At 45.7% G+C, this 20,004-nt stretch overlaps 1 protein-coding gene across 9 annotated transcripts in view; it reads right to left on the bottom strand.

The window, feature by feature from the left end:
* Positions 1–20,004, bottom strand: part of LOC306787691 (RNA-binding protein Musashi homolog 2) — a 218,196-nt gene that overhangs the window by 149,484 nt on the left and 48,708 nt on the right. The window lies entirely within an intron of this gene.

The raw sequence follows: 20,004 nt of genomic DNA, 5'->3' as shown, positions 1-20,004 counted from the left end.
AGAATAAACGTAAAGGGACTCATTACTGCGTGTGTCTCTATGGCAGCCATGTTGTTATTATGGATATAGCTTTGGCCTGATCCGACTCCTGTCACCTCGGCCTGTGTCAGCTGACCTCTGTTAATAGCTCTTAACTAGTGCAGTGACAGTCGAAACCAATGGAGAAAGCACCAGAGTGCTGCATGCTACTGGGACTCCAGAGACACACATTTCCCCACATATAATCCTCTCCAAACCTACGCTTCAGTTTGAGAATGTACTGATACAATGTGGCCATATCTTGTGATGCACTGCTCTGTAATCTGTCTGGCAAAGAGAAATCCACAGCTCTGATCTCCCTCAGCTCACCGGAAATCAAACAGCAATGAATGGCCGCGGCGGGATAAACACACTCTGGAGATGCAGCGCAAACTATCAAGGAAAGAGAAAGAGTCCACCTTGATCAAAACGCTGACCGCAACACTTCCAATCTATGAAAGAGGATTAACGCTGTGGAGAAAAAGCATTCATCTAGAGCTGAAGTAACCATCTGTCAAGTGCTTTCCAGGTGCACACAGCCTGCACATATGCACACAGCCTCCCACACATGGGCCCTCTCCTATCGCACGTGTCTTGTTTTTAAATTCCTCTTTTTCTTATTACGTGATCATTTTTTTAAACTAGCAAAACAAAAGATTGTGCATGACAAATGATTATACACTTCAGTGGTGTAGATTACTCACTCCCATTTAAAAGTATAAAAGAGAAAACAGCTCCACGCACAGCATGCACTTCAGCGCTAGAGGAGCTCATCAATTATTTTGTTTTTAAGTTGCAAGAGTTTGTTTTTCGAGACCCATAAAAAGAGAAGCATGGATCTTTGATTGCACTGACAAGAGCAGCGCATTTCTCCAAGCACTAAAAAAAGGGCCGTTACCATCCTATCATAGACACGTTGACGAGCTCCGAACGCCACGCGCACTGACGCACGTTCAAATCGCTGACGTGGCGATATAGTGCTACATGCTACATGCTAGCGTGGCAATGACCGCCTCACAGCACACCTGAGGCAGACAGAGAGCCCGAGGGCGTGAAGCTGGGTCTCATGTGGGTCTGATGTCCTTAATGGTCGGCGTGCAGAGGAATAACCTCTGTTTTTTTTTTTGTTGGGATGGTTTCCTTTCAGGCCCTCCTGCTGGTGCGGATTTAAGAATAACTAAAGTTGTCTCCATTTCTCATTCATCCAGCAATTGTACCTCCTGCTGTGTAACGAGCATTACAGGCTCTCAGTGAAGCTTACGGACGATTATGCTGCTGTTGTTTCTTCCCTATTTGACAATGTTTGACAGATACTGGTGGACATGCAAAATATATCAACTGACCGGTTTGGGGTTAAACGCTGGCCAAGGCCCATCATGCACCCCCCTCCTCCTCCTCCCTAGCTTCAGGCCACAGAGGTTATCAGCCTTGGAAGCTGCCGCAGGCGCCCAAAAGCCAGACAGCTGCTGATAAACTGGCTGCGCAAGCATTTATCAACATCACTCACTCTTATCATTGCCGATCTCGGTAAGAAATAAATAAGATAAACAAGTCAATGTTCATCTCTGCTTGCCTCTCTGTATCAGCTGTTTGTCCCGCTTCCCTTCTGGGCCACCCAGTCCCCGGCCACTTTTCCGGCCTCGTCCCACCGGGCTGCTAGAAACCAGTCAGGTTTTCTGTACACGTTGACGCGTCTGCCCCAGTGGCCGATGGGACTGCTCGGGTCGAGTATTACTTTCTTTCTATGTTTTTCTCTCCGCGGTGACGACCGACAAGCCGCGTTGCTTTACGTCGCGACGCCATTTTGGTGCAAAAGGTTATTAATGGCTGTTTATTGCATTTTAACCAACACATCAGCTATTCCCCGACTGCTTAAAGAAGCGCTGTTGTTCTTCCTGTTGTAAATATGCAGCAAACGGAAGAACCAGCTGATTGGATGGAACGACTCGGAAATTGCATTTAATTTGACACAGATCATTTTGCATCTTAACGAACGCATTTAGCTTTTTTCAACCGAATCATACACACATACGCAGTAATTACCACACGGGAACCAAACAATCCCCCTCACTGCATTCACAGCTACATTAGTTCTGATCATTCGGGCTCTGGTTGGGTGTAGTGTTTTTAAAAGTCCCTTCCAGCCGACAGATTTAAAAATGGACCACTCTTCAACCCAGTTTTTCTTTTTTCTTCTCTTAACCCAATTTCAAACATCCAGTTATTTCTGCACCTCCCTAAGAGACTGTAAGGAGAGTTATGAGTGTGCGCGTGTTGAGCATGTGTGTGTGTGTGTGTTTCAACAGCTACTGCCCCCGATGCATCGCCATGGTAATAGAAGGCATCCCGCAGACACACACACGGAGAGGCATGTTAAAAGGCTTCTGGGGCCCGCTCCTATCGACGCGTGTTAGCGGTTTGTAACGACGACGGACAGAACAGGAAGTGAGGAAAGCTACAGAAGCGTTCTCTAAACCATTTAGAGATTTTCAGAAGTTAGCAAGAGGCCGGATTCATTTCACATCCCAGAATAGCTAGAGCTTCAGATCTAAAATCACCAGAAAACACAGTTTCAAAGCATCGCCGAGCTGGTGCTTAAACAGCGAGTAAAAATAAAAACGTATCTATTGTCAGTCCAGAAAAAAACAGAAAATGGAGAAAAAAACCAGATTCAGGTCACGTAAATATTGTCCAGAGAGTGTTTAAAACTGACTGCTTTGTCCATACAGCTCAACAACAATATCCTACTCCGAGCCTGCAGCCCCCACACACACACACACACACACACACACACACGCACACAGTTGCTGACATCACAGGGAGTAGCCAGGAAGGATGAAGAGGCTGGCACTGTGGGAGCACAAAACCTGACACCTAGTAAATCCCCTGAGCTATTTAAATCATTCATATCCATCATATAAAAACTATACCAGCATTTATATTGCATATTTTATTCTTCTCCCACACTGTCCTGTCCTTACACACCAGTACCCACACGGTGGTGTGTGTGGCGCGGCAAAAGCACCGACAAATATGGCGAAAGGCTGCCACAGTGCACGCAACATGTTGTCAGCTAATTAAGATGCTAAGTTGAAGCTGTGTGCAGTCCAATGCATTGGTCTGATGTTCATGTTGGTGTTGGATACCATCGTTTAGATCCATTTTATTTACATAATTAGATGTTATTCACCTCTTTTTTTCAAGTTTCCCGGTAACTTTTGGAGGTGACGTTTTTGGGGGGGGAACCTTCACAGACAGAGATAAAAATGCACCAGAACTGTTTACAAAACACAAACCGGCAGTTTGGCTCCCTCCCCCCCCCCCTTCCTCCTCCTCCTTCCCTCCGACTCACAAAGCAACAGAACAAACTTGGGACGTACTTATGAGGCAACGCCAGGCAGGTAATTATCAAAGTCACTCAAGAACAGACTGCTTCACTTTGATGACTCTGATCTATTATCTGATTAGCATCTTTCTGTGTGTGTGTGTGTGTGTGTGTGTGTGTGTGTGTGTGTGTCACGTCTCCTCTTTTCCTCATTAAGCGTAAACAATGCACCTCCTTCATTGCAAACCCCTTCATAATATTGAGCTCCTGGTTTAAGCGTGCTATGACAGCGAGTGCAGAGGAAGTTGAAAAAGATAAGCCTGTAGCTAATACTGCAGCGTGCAACATTGTTATTATTGTTTGTGGAAATGTTAGGACTTTACCTGTGGCAGCAAACAGAATTCAAAGAGCCTCAGCGTTGCGCCTACAAAAAGCTATTAGTGTTTTGAACATGCACGCAGCGCAGACAAAGCGTGAATGTTATTAACTCCACCAAGTGGGATATGAGAGGAGATGAATATAGTGTGAAACAACATAAAATAGGAGAGGAGCAGCCGGAAAGTGAGGAGAAAAAAAAATGTGTAACGTATTTATGCAAATGTTGAGTGTTTTTTTTTGCACAGACACTCCGGCTCGGATGCTCTAGTATGTTGTCTTTTCGTTTCCGTTCAGAAAGGCAATGGCGAGACTTCCCGGTTTTACTGGGAAGCAGTAGGCGTAAGCGGACACCGTTTTTGCGCCGAGAGGATGAAAATGTTCACGGTTAGATTACAGATCAACGTCTTCGCCTCTTTTCACCGGATGTGCATACAGTGCGCACGTCTGGGCACCAAAGGTTTCTGCTGCTGAACTTGGCATATTGACGAAAGAGAAGATACTTTTAGAGCCGCAAGACTACATTCATCCCTCAAGGAGGAAGACTTTTTAACTAATATTCAGTTAAATAGCTGGATGTGATCCCCTCAGCATAAAAGGTCACTGATGGAATGAGTTATGGGAAGAAGAAGAAAAATCAATGTGGGATATTCATCGTAAAACTTTAAAAGAAACATTAAAATAATAACAGTGTACTTATTAAGTATCTGCTGCGGGCTGCTTCACACTGGACTGGAGCTGCAGTAAAGTAACTTCATCATGTGGCGTTTCTCTCTCGCTCACTGTTCATCCCTGGCTTCACTTTTTTTGCGCAGTAAGGTCCTTTAAATGAGCACAATTCCACTGTTTAGCTCCCATAAAAGGCCGCAAATCCTCGGAGAATCACGGGCCAACTTAACAGTGATGATGACAATGACTGGATTATAAAGCACTCCAAGGCCCCTTTATAGTCAGGATGAGTGTCTATAAACACTAATTAGTCATGATTAATGTGAAATTGTAATGTTGGACGATCGGCAAACTAAATAACGGACATGTGGGTGAGTTGATGGACAACCTGGTCGTAAAGTAGCAGCATAAATTTAGTGATATTGGGGGGGTTTTTGAGGGGGAGGGGTTTCAAATAGAACTGAAAGTTGCAGACTATTTCTAAATGTGCACTTATCAACAACTCAGATCTTTAAAATTGTTATTAAAATCAGAGCTAAACAATCGCAGATCAAAAATACCTGAGCAGTCACCTATTAAAGAAGCTGCTTTTGGTAAAATGATTCAACAGGACGCCATAAACTACACTACCTACGACATCAGCGTTATTTAAATAGCAGATAAATAAGAGCACAGCGCCAGTAAAGCGCACCTCAGCCTCCCGACCTTTTGATTCTGTCATATTCCTCATTAACACACACACACAGACACTCACTAAAACACACCTCGTGCACGCCATTCTCCGAGCTGGTTCTCCGGCAGGTCGCCGAGATCACACAAGTAGCTATGATTACGAGGCGTAAGCCTTTATGGTGCCCCCCCCTCACAAACAGCTGTAAACACGGAGCCCCAGACAGGGAGGGAGCAGACAGGGGATGTCGATGTCATTTCTCATACCTAAAAATAATAGGACAGATAGAGAAAAAAAGCCATCGCACTTTGTTGTATAAGCCACAATTGTTATCGCTCTAGCAAGGGGATATAATTAGGCGTTCAGATCTCATCCGCGGCCTCGTTCATGAGCAACCAGAAAGCCCCAGAACGCATCTGTCAATGCAATGTAGTATGATCAAAGGCCTAGACGCTGTGCAGGCACGATGCGCACACACACACACACACACACACGGAAAACATGGCCAGACCAGGTAAACACTGCCTCTGCTCATTTGCATCAGTAGAGCTGACTCACAAAGAGACAAAAGGCAACCAATAAACAACAATCAACAGCACAATCACTTTTGCTTTGGAGGGCGTTCTGCACACGACAGAAAAAAACGAAACAAGGGCAGAGCGCGAGATGTTAAAGCGGGATTAGATCGTCAGCGAGAGAAAGAGGGAAAGGTGAGAGATTAGCGGTAGCGGCGGCGTCTCCGTCCAGCTACAAGTTGGGGATGAGGGGCACCGGCATTGGACCGGCTCCTCTCCCCGCCATGCCCTTTTAAAAAGTGGCCCAATCTCAGCTCTAGTGTGCATAAATAGATCAGTAATTGCTTATCACAATACAATTAGGGCAAAGGAGATGAGGGAAGGAAAGATGCTTAAGTGCAAATGTGGAGTGACAGGGCCAAAGCACACAGACCCGGGATTACGGTGGCCGTTTGCACACGGACAGACAACGAGAGCGATAGGAGGGAGAGACAAAGAGGGAGAAGAGAGACAGACAGAGAGAGAGAGAGAGAGAGAGAGAGAGAGAGAGAGAGAGAGAGAGAGACAGGAAGAGGGAGTTGGGGGAGGGGGGCTGTCAAGCGCAGGGCAGAAGCTAATGACAGCCCTGGCTTCGACTTGCACAGACGTCTTTGAAGCCCGGCTCTGATCAGAGCTGTGATTGCCACCGCTGCAGGGCCACCACTCCTACATTAACCTACACTAACAGCTATTCAGTGAAAGTCACAGGCCCCGAGCCGGCCATCTGCGGAATCGGGCCGAGACGAGAGTTAAAAAAGACACGCGTGTGAGGGGACACCGTTTGCCTGCCCCCCCCACACACACACGCTGTAAGTCAGGCTGAACACGAGGGCCGGTTATAGGCTGATGAGCTGCACTTCCCTCTCTCAACCCACTACAGTTATGGAGATTGATAGAAGCAGCTTAGAGCTGATTATAGGGCCCTGGAGATGCACGGGCCCGTACCCAAACAGCACATTCACACGGCATCCACAATGAGCCCAGCGTGCGATCGCTCGGCGCAGGCCGGGCATTAAGCAAACGCTACAGCTATAAGAGGCAAATAAGAGGAATGGACAACGCCAGAAGTGCTCTTAGGAGCTTTTTATTTCTTTTGGGGGGGGGGGGGGGAGATATATGAATATTATGCTAATTAGATGCTTGCTTGTGGCCAGATCTCGGGCGTTCGAGCAAGCACGTTGTGAACATTTAACACATTTCCGAGACAATATATTGCGAACATGACTGGATATCGAAAATTCACTCCAGGGTTACGAGACACAGCACGCCTCCCCGTCTCTTTAGCATGCACAACACCGAAAGGCATTTCTTTTCTTTCTTTTCTTTTTTTTTTGACGCGAGCCAGTCGTGCTTTGAAAAACAAAAACAGAAATAGTTGGAATCCATAATACTCTTTAATAACACGGCCTACGCAAGTGGGACATTTTTAGGGAGTTGTTGTAGAGGGGGAAAAAAAATCATCTTCGCTGTATTCCGGTTTAACGTCACAGAAAGAGAAAAAGTTCATTTTGTCCCTTTGTGGAATGAATATCACAGTTCAACCGTTTCTTAAAGGTAACGTTTTCGTATTAAAAGGCACCCTGGGGAGTTTTTGACCACTAGCATCGCTGTGGAGCACTACTCCGCTGATCGACCGTTAGTGACTATGAGGTGATAGGAGGCGTAAGCAAAGTGAAGAAGAAGAAGAAGACTGCTCGCAAGCAAGTCAACAAGGACGCCAATAGGCCAAAATGACATCAGTTTAGTGTGAAGCGAACCTCCATCTCATCTTTTACTTGTTTATCAAATGTGCAATTATATGGACCTAACATGGGGGGAAAAGGGCCTCGATGAGCTAATCCTGCTGACCTTCATAACCCTCTGCAGAGGGCTGAGCGGTTCTCGAGCAATGATTAACTCACTTAATATCGTTTGATCCTCCCTCGAGTCCAGCGTGGCACACAGTCAGGACCCTGCGGTCGCTTCTAACGGCTATATTTGGGATCGGGCTGAGTTCTCCTCCCGGTCTACTTCGGGTCTCTGCTGCCCTCTCTCCGTCTCTGAACCTTCACCGCCGTGTTGCGTTACGTACGCCTCCATCAAACAGACGTCCAGCTCATTTAGCCCGGTGCCTGGAGTACAGTCCGTCGTTGGTTTCTAGCGGAGCAGGCCTGGCCCTAACTTAGATAGATTTACAGAGTGCCTCACACGTATCCAGCGTCAGCGCATTGGATTAGAGCAGGGGTCTCAAACTCCCGGCCCGTGGCCCGCCACGTCATTTTATGTGGCCCGCGAATCCGCCAGCAAAAAAAAAAAGGTTAAAAAAAAAGTTTTTTTTTTTAACGTTAGACTAATAATAATAAAAATATCCCCATAGTCGAAGTTATGAGATAGAAAGTCAAAAAGATGAGATAGGAAGTCAAAAGGATGAGATTGAAAGTCAAAATTATGAGATTGAAAGTTAAAATTATGAGATTGAAAGTCAAAATTATGAGATTGAAAGTCAAAATTATGAAATAGAAAGTCAAATTATGAGATACTTAAACAGTTAGAAGCAGCTCTTTGACTGGTTACTGTACATTTAACATGGAAATGTATTGTGAGTACATTGAAAACTACTTTAAACTGTGAATGCAGAGAGTTATTTAACAATATGTTACGAGTAGTTACATTTACAACCGGCTCTTTGTGGGCGACCATGATGCTGATGTGGCCCGGAGTGAAAATGAGTTTGAGACCTGTAAGAAATTTGAGCAAAAAACGTTGTGTTTAGTAGATAAAATAAAAGTGTTTAATAATTCATAATTAAGAATTCATAATTAGTCATAATCATAAGTGTATTGGGAATGCATAATTAAGATAAACATAAAGTGTTGTAGGATTAGTAGCTAATAAGACATGAAACTTCTGCCAAGTTGCAGAAGTTTAGCTTTTATACTGAAGGATTATCATAGAAGGAATTAAGCCATAACTGACAGAATTTGAATGTGTTAGCTGCTCAGGGAGAGAGAGATGTGGAGATAGGCGTTTACTGAAGTGCATAGAGAAGTTATTAAAAATTGAGATAGACGGAAGGGGAGGAGTCGCGAACGAATATGTGGGCGGGATATAGAAAAGTGTTTTCTCTTCCTGTTAGGTTAGGATCCAGAACAGACGTGTTTACTGTGATCGGGAAGAGTTTTTCCAAAGTGGGGCGAATAGTGTATTATTTCATGAGATTAATGTACACTATTGTATAACTGTAATTGCAACAGCAGGATTTAAATCCTTCTTGACGGTAAACCAGTTTCGGTAACGTTTTTTAGCGCCGTGTGACTGTAAAGCTATCAGTCCACGTGTGCTGGCCTTTCATCGTGAGGAGATTTTTCCCTCCACAGACCCCTGGATTAGAGCCCTTTGAGAAAAACACCCTCAGCACCATCGATTGTTTTCATTCACGAGAGCCAAATGTGAAAATCTACAAATTGGACGCTCATTATCATAAAGCAGCATTTGACACTGAACAACAGAGCGTAATTGGGAAACGCCGCCAACGAGCAAATGGCCACAGTGGAACGGAAACATTTTTTCTCTCTCTCCGTGGTAAATAATCTCTCTGCCTCGGCTGTGTTTGAGTGGCAGCCTTTTCAAGAAGTTGATGTTCTCTTGCAGTACTGGAGGGGGAGAACAAATGGGATTTTAACTTCCAATTACAATAATGGCTTTTTGTGACAGGCCCTCCAACTATGCACACACCTCTCTCTCTCTCTCTCTCTCTCTCTCTCTCTCTCTCTCTCTCTCTCTCTCTCTCTCTCTCTCTCTCTCTCTCTCTCTCTCTCTCTCTCTCTCTCTCTCTCTCTCTCTCTCTCTCTCTCTCTCTCTCTCTCTCTCCTCTCTCTCTCTCTCTCTCTCATATGCCGCGAATCATCATGGAACCATCGTCTCTGGAAACGTGGTCATGATAGTGACATGATAACAAAAGGAGGAGGTGAACAGGAGGAGGTAAGGCCACATAAAAAGGAGGTTTCTCCTATAAAACACACACACACACAGCTGCAGGTAACCCTGACATCTCCACTGTCCAACCCAATTTACCTCTTTAATCCTCTCGCCTCTCCGATGTGCAGTATATCTTCAGTAGTTCTGAACAAACAGAGCAGCAACGAACACAGCAGCTACTGAAGTCCTTCCCTTTCAGTTGATTAAATCCCACGTCCATCTAACATTGGTACAGTACGACAGCGACGTTCTGGCCTCTGGATTCCTCGAGAGTTTTACGAGTAAATCTTTCTCGCCATGAGAGCAACAGCCTAACCCTAAACCACCAGACTCCCCAAATAATCTGAATAAAGGGTTCAGCCTTGCGTGCGGGGTTATTTGAGGGAAAAGTGATAAATTCTAGTAGTTGATTGGAAACGAATCGGTACAGATTTTGAATATCGGTCACTTTTCCAGCTGAAATGCAACATGTGCTGGTCCCGGCGCGTTAAAAGCTCTTCTCTGTTTTACAGACTTATGAACTGAATCTCTCCGTCACACGCAACAAGCTATGTGAATGTCACCTTGGGCTCTGGAGAGATTACGAGGGGGCATTTTTCACAATCCTCCATCATTTTTGGAGACAAAGTGATTAATTGATTGATTGATGAATCGATTAGTTGCGAGAATAACCGGCAGATCAATCGCATGATGAAAAAATAATAATCGCACAGTCGCAGCCCTAATTAATTATGCAAACCATGTAAATGAGTTCTAAGCAGACTTTTACTCACACTGCCAGTCGGCAAGCATTGTTGTCTAAATATAAATGCAGCCACATATGACTAACTGAATGCAACCTTGTTAATCATTTATAAGTAAAACAAACTCCAGGCAACTGCCAAGATGATGGAAACACAATTCATTCTACTACAAAGTTAATTATGCGGTTCATTGTGTTCCCAAAATAAACTGTAAGTGCGCATCATTATGCCCGGCTACCAAGGTCATCAGGCATGCCGGTATCATCAGCAGCGTGAATCCGACTTGCCGTTAGCGGTTGTTGCACGTTTCTCTGCTCACCTCCGGGACAACGATGTCAGTTGTCTTCCCCTGGAGGAGGGGGTCGGTCGGGATCCCCTTTGCACTTTGTGTTTCGCAAAGCAGCGAGCTGCTGTGGCTGAGGGTGACTTTCATCTGTCACATTTTAATAGGCAATCACAGTCGGTCGTTTCCGTTTATTATTTCACTTTTTCTTTTTTTTTAAATCTGTCAGGCATTTGGGCTATCTGTTTGTATTCAGTACGCCGAATCTCATGCGGTTCTTTTTATGCAATGTTTCTATATTTATTATGCCCATTTTATAGATCTGGAAAGTTCCACTTTCTGGAGGATTTATTTTATTTCAAGTGTGAATCAACGCAACCACAAGAGGTCCTTGAGTACACAGTCATAAATGAGCACCAAACATTTTTGGCTGATACAACCAGCGGTATGCAAGCTTAGCCGTAGACAGACAGACGGACACAGAGATGTACACACATGCACGCACAAAGCCGACCGCGTACATAATCTCCTGGTGGAGATAATGACAGCATCGTCGTCATCACAAAGTGATACCCATGATATCACTGAGACCGAACCTTTGTACATATAAACCTCATAAAAACAGGAGATCTTTCATTTTTACTATTAGCTACCTTAAACCTAACACAGCAATCCAGGACCGTATTTCTTCATTGTTGTGCATTTTCTGACCGTGTTTTTAGTCGCCCAAACAATGGTTGTGGTCCACTTAATTGATGTAATTAATGTTCATCATGTCGAGTGTTTGCTGAACGACTTCTAAACCCCGAGCCTCTCAGCTCCTCTCAGGAGGGGAATTGGGCGAGCGTGAAGCACTCCAGTTTTTTTGTCATGCTTCACAGGAACCTAGAAATGAGTGGAATAATTCTCAGCTCTTAAGCATGCTCAGAAGGGCTCAGCAGCGGGGCTCAACTAAGTCATTCTCCACGGCGCGGAGAGCTCGCCGGCAATCCCGGACCAGCCAGCGTCCAGTTACCTTGGACACGCAGCCACTCGCCCCACAACGCAATCATTTAATGGCAGGCAACGCGCGGTAGCGCAAACGCACAATGATCCCGACTAGATGTCGTGTAAACGGGGGAGCGTTTGCACTCTGACGCGCCCAAGGTAGTGTTGTGTGGACGTGATCGGGAAGGAACGCAGACGAGGAGGAGACTCGGGAAAGCTGACAGGAGGAGAAGTCTCACTTTGTGAGGGTGGAAGATGTTTTTTTGCTCCCTCATCTCTGGAATGATATAAAATTGCTTGTGGCTAGCGGAGGCCTCAGCTGCAGCGAACAAGAGGCCCCGACTGCCTTCGCTCCCGAACAATCTACTCCGCATCTTCCGTCTCTGGCCCCCCGAGCGGCGGCGGGGAACACAAACAAAAACCTCCTGCTCTCCACTCTTTGTCTGTGTTTCATTTCCTCTGAGGAAGCGGCGGCTCTCTTAAAATATTCAGCCACTTTAAAGTGGCACGTCACACTGACCAGGCTGTTTTCTTTGATGAGCTCTAGTCCTAACCCTTCAATGATACGTCTTCTTCCAACTCCATCACTCAAGTGAGGTGCCCTACAGAATAGCTATTGGTTGGAGAATCCGTGGGGTGGGGGAGGGGTGGTTGCTGGGTTTCCCAAGCAGCTTTTACACATCAGGCATATAAATGAAGCTGTGAGACACTATGGCGCAAATGGATCTCTGCACACACGCCCTTAACATGCTGCTGGGCCACAATCTGAGCCCCCCCCCCCCCTCCCCCCAGCCTGGGCCGGGCCTCACCTGCCCCACCTACAGTGTAATTCACTCTCCAGCTAAAGCCAGGCAGTGGGCCAGGCCCCCACAGCTCCGGCCGTCATTTACTGCTGACCTCCAGCGAGGTGCCAATGAAACGGGTCCATCGAGTGGTGAGCAGAACAAACTGCCTCACTTGGCTCCCGCTGACAGCTCGGCAATTTAAAAAGAGCGGCAGCGGATCAACACCGGTTGATCGCCGCGCAGCCGGGCCGCCCACCCGCTTCTGACCTGAGAAACACACTTCAGCAAGAGCCTGCACTGAGAGGACGAGGGGGGGGGGGGGGGTTGATTTTGATACTAAGATACTGAAGATATTAAAACCGGTCGAAATACACATTCACTGGCAAATTATGACGCGCCGAACGAAAGACAGAGAGAATGTTCAATAACAGTGCAAATACTGCGAGTGATGAAACGATACTGGTAGCATATAATTAAACTGGAACTCTCGTGGCCACGCGCACTACACTTGTAGCCGCAAATGACGCATTAATGTTCCCATTCCATTGTTTAATTAAAACATTTTCCAGCAAGTTTAACAAGCAATTTTTGCTGGAGACACCAATCTAATGATCCTTGAGCATATCTATTTGTTCTGGCTAGCATATTAGCTCCCACACATCCGACAGACACAGAGTGACACTGACATCCTGACGACCTCATTTTTCTGTCCATGGTCACAGTGTTTTCTTTGAGTTCCCTTTTCACACGATAAAACCTCGGCTTAACAGGAGCCCTGCATTAAAAAAAACTCTCACATAACCAGGAGTCTAATTTCTAAATATTAAAAACAGAGCTTTGAAAAGGTGTAGTGACTTTGTGATAAAATATTCAAGCACATAATCCAACTACTGACACACGTCAAGTAAAAAGGCTGTTTCATTCACATGAAAAAGAAAACCTGCTTTTCTGTGTGAGAATTTAGAAAAAAAAGAAGTTCACACTGACATTTGAAAAGAAATTAAGCAGCAACGATTATCATGAACACCAGGCTATTGTAATCAACATCATTCAGAGTCATATGCAAATAGAACGACAGTCGTCGGGGTGAAACTCGAATGAACTGGTAGTTTTTAAATTTGACAAAATAAAACAAGACCGTGTTTCAGTTAAATGTTAGCAGCAACAGTGCAGTTTGTTTGCCTACAGACCTGCGATCCAGTAATATTTAAACAAATTGAGAATAAAGCCCCAATTTTACAGGGTCATAAAAGCTTATCAGAGCGCTCGCACAGCGTCCCGCTGATCTTTTGCTCTTTCGCTACCTTTGCATCTCCAGCTCAGTGAGAAGAAATTTGACCTTTTTTTTGTCCTGCAAATATTTTGACCTTTATAAAACTGGAGCCAGTGCAACTGCACTACTTCCAAAGATTCCACTGTTTCTGAATACACTGCTTCTTTTGACTCCCTCTCCCTCTCTCAGCTGTGCAGTGCAATGCATTTACATAAACGCACGTGATTGAAACACAACACAGCGACCGGAGCACCCGGGCGGACTAATAACAACGGTCCGTTCTGCGTCTGACAGCTCGCTCTCCGTCAGGTGAAACTCTGGGCCGTCTGACTCGACCCGCCGCTCGCCCACAAAAGCAGCAACGTCAACAGATTCGGAGCGTGAGAAATAGGAGGCGCTGGGCGAGAGTGTCGAGATTAGGGTCCATTGCACGAGTCTCACGCTCACTGCAGGACATCTGGCCCCGGGCCATGTTCCAGATTTAGGGTGGGGAGTTCCAGGTGTTACTCAGCACAGTTAGCCACACACACACACACACACACACACACACACACAGTTCTGAGGAATGCCAGTCAGTGTTTTTAGACTCAAATGAATCAGTCACTTCATGTATGATTAGCCATAATCATACATTGTTTGCATTAAAAAAAAACATAAAAACTTCAGATCGTGTGCAGTGCTGCTGGGAAGGAAAGTAACTGATTATCATCTTTAAAAAATAAGCTTGTCTCTTTTATAACTTGGAACTGGCTCATTTACAGCATTTCACTTCCAAAGGAGTCTATTTCATGAATTTCATTTCCTTGTGCATAAGAAATGTGATAATAAATGTGAAATTCATCACGGCTTATTACATTACTGTCAGGTACCAGTGGCAGGAGACGTATGCCATCGTTAACCCATTCTCACCCAGGCTGAACGGTTCTGTACTTAATGTCAGTGGCATATATATCAATTCAAATATATACAACAATGATATACAATAATAATACATGTAAATATATTCATAAATTATTGTTGTATAAACTGATGTGTCAGCTGAAAAACTCAATTATGTTTAAAAAATGACTCGTAAACTGTTCCCATAAGTTAAAACATGCACAGAAACAAGTTTTAAAAGAAAATGAAATTGCTGCCATTTCTATCAATTTCACAGATTTCTTGAAGCCTCAACTCGCTTGCTGTGTCCTGACTTATGACCAAAAGTCATGTCAAGTTTTATAGTTCATGGAAATTGTCTCAAAATGAAACAAAAGCTTTCTTAAAGGGTTCCCCGCAGAGTTTCAGACCTCTAGCAGCGCTATGGAGCTGCTCCTCTATAAGTGGGTCCCCGCACAGGGACGCATGAACGCAAACATAACTTGTGTTTGTTTACGAGGAAACTCCACAGGGCCCCTTTAATGCACTCTTGTTTCTGAAGGCAGGGCTCTCTGGAGCAGGTGCGTTGCGACTTATAAGGTAATCAGACTTTTCTGATCCCGAGACACACGCGGGGCAGCCGCACTCTGATATAAACCCGGGCCCAGAAGAAGAAGAAGAAGAAGAAGAAGTCAGGGGAATTCTTTCTTGTCGTTCTTTAATCAGATTAGATAGACAGACCTGGAGCTAACAATAATTGTCAGTTTGCTCTAAACTAAGGTTGGGCTCATTTACAGGAGAAGATGTCAAAAATAACACAGTTCAGAGTTCATTCTGAGGCCTGGGAGACGTTTTGTTTGCCGTGGGCTTTAATGTGTGTCGTGTAAAAAAAAAAAAAAAACGGCAATAAGATGCTGAATGTAATGCAAGAGAGCAAGTTAATCATATCGACAGCATGTCTCAGCGCCTTAACGTACTGTTCCAGCCATCTCGCATGTTGTTCAGCTTAAGCCTATCCGCGGCGCCGAGTCTCGAGCCCGGTACACAACAATTACAGGAGGGTTAAAAGCTTCGTCAAATTCAAGGTGGCGTGTATATGGAAAAGATCTGGTGGGCTTCCAGTGCATCCCCCCCCCCCCCTCGTCGCGGGACAGACAGGTGCCAGCTAATCACGCGCTACCACAACACACGCTGAGACGCGTGCGCGCAAAGCGGCCCCCGACACGATGTGTCGCTTCTCGTGTGTCTGCGCGGTAGCCGACCGTAGGCAGCGCAGAGCTGCAGAAAACAGGCTTAGACACACGGTTCTAGATGAAAAACCCTTTCTTTTTCCATGAGCTGATCCTCCTTTGTTCTGCATAAATGCCAATTACATAATTCTCTCTGGCATGCAAATCAGATTAGACGAGGCCGCGGCAGATCACCTCTGCAGCTCGGGCCTAGTGCCGCCGCCGCCACGGGGACGGGACATTTTGGGACACCGCGTTTATACGCACTTAACAGTTTAATCAGTTTTTAATTCAAGGTGCAATAGAACAAAAAAAACATTATTAATGTCAAAATTCATAGTTTTGAGCTTGAATCATTTTTCACAGAGTCGCTGTGGTACAAAGATGGGGCCGTTTGTGATGCGGAGGGACATATCTGGCATACGCGTGGTGCTATTTGATCAAAGAAAACGCACTTTGAAATGTTAACAGTGAAATATCACGGGTATTATCAAATGCTAGAGATGTCCAGGAGTACACATGACATGCTATATCAGGGGAATATTTGTATGCTGAGAAGAGGCACTGACATTCAGCTTGTGGGCACTGATACCCAGAATCACGCTGGGAAAGGGGAACCGATGCAAATTAGCAAATCGAAGGAAAAGCGACACTTTGCTGTCGGCTGTGGTGAGTCATCAGTAATATGTTGCAGCGGCACAGCGTCAAGAGAAAGCACAAAAGGCCTCTCAAACATGCGTTTCCCCGCGCATGCTTCACTGTGTGTGTGTGTGTGTGTGTGTGTGTGTGTGTGTGTGTGTGTGTGTGTGTGTGTGTGTGTGTGTGCGTGTGTGCGTGTTCGTTCGTTCGTTCGTTCGTTTCAGCCCAGGGAACTAAAGAGCAGAACAAACCAGGAGTTGCCTGACAGCACAAAACCCTACCCAACGTGAACTTTGAGGATGCGGGGACAGCTGGTGGAGGAGAGAGTCAAAAAAAATAACACAAAAGAGATAAAAATGGAAAGCAGAAAAAGAAAGTGTGACTGCAATGCATTAGTCGTGATTTTGGGAAGAGTTTTTGTCAGAAATCTCTCCTATATGACACAGAAGACACAGACTGTATTTATTAATTCATATATGTGTGCATGTATGGATGGATCTATGTATGCATGCACTGCACACGGTGTCTCAGGCTGAGAGTGGACATGGAAGAAGTGAAGTCACCCGTTCAACACAGACGTGTACGAGAGACCAGCTGCTATAAAAGAAGCTCTCCGGAACATCAAGTAAATGACATGAAACAGCGTCAGGCTGCAGGCTCCCCATCACAATCTGGAATTCATCTTACTCATTCTGAAATTATGATATGTTGATTTTATTTTATTGTTATTTTATTCTTTTTACAAATCATACATTCCACAGCACGCAGCACAGTTGGGCCGCCGGCACATTTCAGTAAGTATCCAAGCATACATGCTCCAAGTGCACAGGCCAGGCAGATGTATGTGCGCTACACTGTGCGTTAATAGATGCAATCCCAGGCCCACATCATTCCCCCCCCCCCCCCGGGGCTCCGTTTTTTGTTAATGGTGTTGTGAAGCGCACAAGACCAGTGGCATTAACTTCATACTCGGCTTCCATCTTAGCACATCGGCTAAAAATATATAGTGAGAAGGAATGGACTGTTGCAGATAAAAGACAAAGAAGACCGCTTTCCTAATGTCGTAATCCATCACAATCTGCTTTGATTTCTACATTTAAAACCACCAGAAAAGCTATTTCCCTTTAGACAATAAGATTTTTACATTTGGAAGACATGGGCTCCAGAAAATGTACCCTATTTTTGTGACCGTTTAAAGTGCACTCATATAAAGGTGCCCAATGCAAGTCAGACTAAATTCAACTCGTCACCTTATACATCTAGAGACACTCCTCGGCCAATTCCTGCCATTTGTGGGCACATCTGGGTTGTGCACATAAGGTAAACATCCTTTACACAGCAGCCAGAGGATATACAAAAGGAAAAAAAAGAATTGTAGAATAATAGGTTTGATGCCCCCCCCCCCCCCCCCCCCGTCTAACCATCTAACAGAGCGATGTGTCCCTGCTGTAGGCCTGGCCTGCGGGTCCCGGGGACAGATATAGAAAGATACAGATCTATAACCTGCAGTATCGGGGCCTAATTGATGCAGGTCTAGCGTGCGGGGAAAATCGACATGACAGGCATCAGCCACGTGTGACAAGATTTATCGGTTTGTCTGGGTCCTCTGGCTGGGAGGGTTTACACAGAAAGCCGTGTCGACGTGCGCATGCGCCGCGCCCAGCTCATTTATTTGTCATTTCTTTGTTTAACAGCGTATGAAATTGTCGTCGGAGCGTTTTATTCTGTTTTTCGTGGAGCCCGAGGAAGGCGGAGCCTGTCAAAATGACAGTCGGGCTCGTGGTGCCAGATCCTGCTCGAACAGTGGAGGGCTGTGAATTTGGAAGCGTCTGCCTTTGGGATGCCCCCCCCCCCCCACCGATCAGCGGTGAAATGTGTTACATTTTCTGTGCGAGAAACATCTGAAACGCAGATGCCGAAGCGGATGTTTCCCATAACACTTCCTCCTCCTCTGACACGTGAGCTGTCTCTCTTCCATTCACATGCTAATGCTCAATCAGGCCGTCCAATCCGGAAGCATTTCCAACCATTTCCCAAGCAATCAATTTACCTTTGAGAGAGATAAAAGCTTAAAGAGTCACATAATAGGCGAGCTGGAGCAAATGGTGATATGAAGCGGGAAAAAACTACCAAGATGGCAAAGAGGCAGTTGGGGAATAGCTGGATAATGTAGGTATAAACACACAAGTCTGGGCCTAGGAAGGCTCGACTGAAAGCTCATTCTCATCTAAGCTGAGCACCCCCCCCCTCGCCACCATTGCAGGAGGGACTTCCAACACCTTCAGCTGCAATATAAATGTTAATAGAGTTCAGGGGAAGAAAGGTGTAAACAAACGAATGTGGTATTCCATGCTTTGGGGCAGCGGGAGGGCCCCGCCATTGAGCTGGTGTGTCTGCGCGCGCATGTGTGTGCAAATGTGTGTGCACATGTGTGTGCACATATGTGTGCTTGCATGTGCTGCGGGAATGAGGAGGGAAGGGGGGGGATGAAGACGGGGCTTCCGCGAGTACTCGGTGTGAGCTACGCTGCAGTGGACCTCCAGCGGTGGAGCTCTCCCAAAACCCTTCCTAAAAACTCCAGAGAGACTACTGCAATAAGACAGACAGCCGAAAAAACAACAATAATAAAAAAATGTAAAAAGACAGCTTCCAGTATGGAAATCTACTGTCTCTACTAACACTGGAAACCACGCACCCCGAGCACCCAAAGCCAAAGCAGGAGTAGCTCTCATTTAAGAACAGAGTACTTATATCAAAAGTACACATGAGATACAGCATTCATCCGTCTCATGCAGGCCCTCTGTGCTGCTAACGGCCACTTACAGTGCACAAAGGCAGGCCAGAGAGACGGGGGGGGGGGGGGGGGGGGGATGAAGGGTGGGTGGGTGGTAAACACTCACATCCTCATTCCGAGCAGACAGGCGGCCACGATTCTCCGTCCCGACTTGTTCAAAGGGCTGGCAACCTCCAGACCAATTAGACATCACAGGGCAGCCTGCACAGCAGCCGGCTTTCATATAAACGGCTCTCCATGAATTTTTAATCAACTATAATTTAAGGATTTAAATAAAGATCAAATTCTTTCCGGCCGCGCTTTCCGAAGAGGTGTCCGCCCTGCATTTTTTATGAAATCAAACAGGAAGTGAGTGTGCATGAATGTGTTCATCTGTTTCACTCACTGTCTCCCCCCCCCCCTTTAATCCTTAATGTTTCCTCTTCTTCCTATTTCGCTCCCTCTCACCAATCCCACCTGCCAGCGTTGCGAGCAGAAAGCCCGGCAGGTTGTCTAACCCGGAGCAGAGAATTTCCTGACTGACTGGCTGACTGGTTCGGCTGGCTGAGTGGCAGCATGTGAAGAGCAGGAGACACTCTGCAGGGAATCACTGACAGATGTAATTAATGAGGTCATACTTGGAGTTGGCAACCGAACACACCTGCAGCTCTAACAGCAAGAAAAAGACAATACCCCTCGACGGTGTGTGAGGGAAGCAGAGACTCGAGCAGTCATTTTGAGGACACGTCGAGAGGAAGCTGTACAAGAACAAATTTCCGTATTTTTCCTAAATTTGTTCATTCGATTTTCCTGTCACGCTCGAGAAAAAGAAGAGCGCTTACTTTGCCGAGGTGTATTCAACAGTA

Source organism: Melanostigma gelatinosum, assembly GCF_949748355.1.
Source record: "Melanostigma gelatinosum genome assembly, chromosome: 14".
In the NCBI taxonomy this organism is placed as follows: domain Eukaryota; kingdom Metazoa; phylum Chordata; class Actinopteri; order Perciformes; family Zoarcidae; genus Melanostigma; species Melanostigma gelatinosum.
Note: the sequence above shows the minus strand (reverse complement) of the source record. Positions and strands in the feature narration are given on the sequence as shown.